We start from the raw sequence: 3,330 nt of genomic DNA, 5'->3' as shown, positions 1-3,330 counted from the left end.
AGAAGGAGAGCCGTTTGTTGAGGTAGGCTGGGCCAGTCTTGTGGAGTGCCTTGTGTGCGTGGATGAGGACCTTGAAGGATATCCTCTTGCTGACGGGGAGCCAGTGCAGGTTTCTCAGGTGGGGTGATGTGGCCGTGTCGTGGTACATCGAGGGTCAGTCGTGCCGAGGCGTTTTGGATGCGTTGTAGTCGATTGATGAGCTTGGCCGGGGCTCCCGCATAGAGGGCGTTTCCGTAGTCGAGTCTGCTGCTGACGAGGGCCTGGGTGACTGTCTTTCTTGTTCAGCTTCAGCCTGCTGATCTTCATCCAGTCGGCGACGGCCTTCATTCCTTTGTGGAGGTTGGGTTTGGCAGTGATGGGGTCCTTGGTGAGGGAGAGGATCAGTTGAGTGTCGTCGGCGTAGGAGATTATGTTGAGGTCGTGCTGTCGGGCGACGTGTGCAAGCGGGGCCATGTACATGTTGAATAGTGTCGGGCTGAGGGAGGATCCTTGGGGAACGCCGCAGATGATCTCGGAGGCTTTGGAACGGAACGGGGGAGGCGGATGCTCTGGAGGTGGTCCATTCCAGAGCCTTGTCTCGGATCACTGGGGCATGGAGGCGTGCGGGTAGTGTGCGGTGGCAGACGGTGTCGAAGGCGGCAGAGAGGTCTAGGAGGATGAGTGCTGCAGTCTCCCTGTTGTCTAGCAGGGTCCTGATGTCGTTGGTGGCGGCAATGAGGGGGGTCTCGGTGCGGTGGTTGCTGCGGTACCCTGACTCGGAAGGGTCCAGGATTCTGTTCTCTTCGAGGTATCGGGTTAGCTGTCTGTTAATGATTTTCTCGATGACCTTGACCGGGAAGGGGAGCAGAGAGATGGGTCGGTGTCGTGGATGTCAACAGCACAAGATAACAATTCGCCACTAACCTCTTCTGCAGAAGCCAGCAGGAGCGATGCCGTGAAGATTATTTTCCCTATTACCCCGAACACTTCCTCTACCGCACTACATACATTCTCGAGTGCAGAAAGAGGAAGTACCCAAGGGAAAAAGGAAGGGGACAAAATAACAAATGTCTGTATACTTCAGAGATCTGGTCTACGCTAGTACTTCTGTCTTCATCTGGACAGATTCTGCATGTAAAGAAAAAAGTAAGAAGGCAGTAAGAGATACCACATGCATTCCTTCCAAATTCAACAAAATGGCAATAAGTTATATACACTCTGGAATGTACCTCAGTTCATTTAGATTTCGTTAAGATACTTGGAATCCTTATATCAGGATTAACACATTATATCAACTGGAACAGCCTTCCTTGAAGAAGCCCAAATAATGTCTCGTACTTCTAAATTCAGGAGGGTGATATTCATAACATAGTGCACATTCCCCTTGTTATAGCACTGATATTATGCTCCTCGCAAATGGTAATTGCTCTAGACCAGTTTGTTATGTATACCGTTAATAGTTCAAACCCAAAAAAAAGGAAAGTAAATATATGCGAGCAAAAGAGGTACTAGGTAATCTACTGCAAACAGCGTAATCCCTTAGTTCACCAGAAACAAAGAATTAGCACTCCGTTGCTAATCACGAAGAAAAGTGTGTTTGCTAGCTCCGGGCACAAGTCTCCACCAGGCGCAGGCTTTTACTCTGTTCAGTGAACACGTAAGAGGAAAATAGAATCCTCGGTCGGAATGCCCGAGAGGAGAGCGCCTCCAGGCACGGTCTTCTACTCTCAGGGGAAAGGAACAAATACATGTAGGCTGCGCGGTCTACCACCGCGTTCGTGCGAGTCTTCAGCGTACGGAAGTTGGAGCCTCTGCCGGCTCACAGAAATGAGTCAGCATAACGCGCCGGCCATTTTCTCGCGTCTTGGCAAAACTTCGGGTTCTTCGTGGAGTGATCCTTTGCAGGCTCTCTGGAACGATGAAAAATAGAGACACAGCGTCTCTTAGTACAAATACCGAGGCAATCCAGCGGGGAAGCACCTTCCGCTGCTCGGTCTGGGTCGATTGTGAAGCACCGTCCTCTGGAAGAGGCGGAGCTTATGACGACTCTGTAGTGTCACATGATAGCTCTTTCCCCACCATGGCCTTCTGGGATATGTAGTGTACCTGGAATAATGATGTATTAAAGGTATCACAGGCGCAACAGGGAAAAGTGTTATGTCATGTTCTCTCACTCTACCTCCCTCACATGTCTGGAGGCTGGCAATCGCGACAGTCGGAAGTTCTTGAGGTCTCTTGGGTCTGCCTTGTTTTTTTTTAGTAGGGTGTTAATCTTGGCGTGTTTCCAGCTCTCTGAGAAGGTCGCGGTCTCAAGGGAGAGATTAATGACGTTGCGTAGGTGGGGTGCGATGGAGCTGCTTGCTTTGTTGAAAATGTGGTGCGGGAATGGGTCTGACGGAGAGCCGGAGTGGATTGTGCTCATGGTCTTGATGGTGTCATCGACGCTCACGCTGGTCCAGGCTAGCAAGGGGACGTGGTCGATGGACGTGGTCGATAGTGTGCGGACGGTCTGTTGTGTTGCTGTCTGTTGGGGCTGTCTGGGTGTTGAAGCTGTCGTGGATGTCTGCTATCTTGCGGTGTTAGAAGGTGGCAAGGGAGTGGCACAGGGATTGCGATGGCAGGATGTCGTTGGTGTTGGAGCTGGGGTTGGAGAGTTCCTTCACGATGTTGAAGAGCTCCTTGCTGTCGTGTGCGTTGTTGTCGAGGCCGTCTTTGAAGGAGGTCTTCTTGGCAGCCGTGATGAGGTGGTGGTGGTTGTGGACGGCGTCCTTGTGTGCTGCGTGGCTGTCCGTAGTTTGTTCACTGTGCCATTTCTTCTCTAGTTTCCGGCAGGCTTGCTTGGAATCTAGGAGTTCTGATAAAATTTTATTTATGTATAAGGTTATTCTGTTGTTGTTTTGGGGGGGTATAGTGATAGAATGTTGGAATAGGTAGAACATGGAATGTGGAATAATGTGGGTGGTTCCAAGGTTGGCGGTTGGGAGGTAGCATTTGCTTATGGTGGATGTCCTTGCTGCAAGCTGGGGCCACTCCTTGCGAGTAACTTTGTAATTAATAAAATATTCACAATCTTCTTGTCAAGGATCCGGTCCATGTGGCTGTGTGTGCATGGTCCGCTTCCTTGTGGGAATATCATGAGGGCAATCTGTTGAGTTAGCGGTCCAGTTTCCCCTTAATCGGAAGCAGACCTGAAGGTCACCACAAGGGAGCTTCAGGGTGAGACCGCAGAAGCACCAGCGGTGCTCAACCTGGCTTTGCTTCGGATACTGATATTGACCTCGGCGGGAGTCTGAGTCGTTCTACTGAGTCATTGGAGCCTGCGGAGACCGTGCTCTTCACCGTGGTGTTCGC

Source organism: Lissotriton helveticus, chromosome 3_1 (assembly GCF_964261635.1).
Source record: "Lissotriton helveticus chromosome 3_1, aLisHel1.1, whole genome shotgun sequence".
In the NCBI taxonomy this organism is placed as follows: domain Eukaryota; kingdom Metazoa; phylum Chordata; class Amphibia; order Caudata; family Salamandridae; genus Lissotriton; species Lissotriton helveticus.
The sequence above is the reverse complement of the archived record's forward strand: the minus strand, read 5'-3'. Positions refer to the sequence as shown.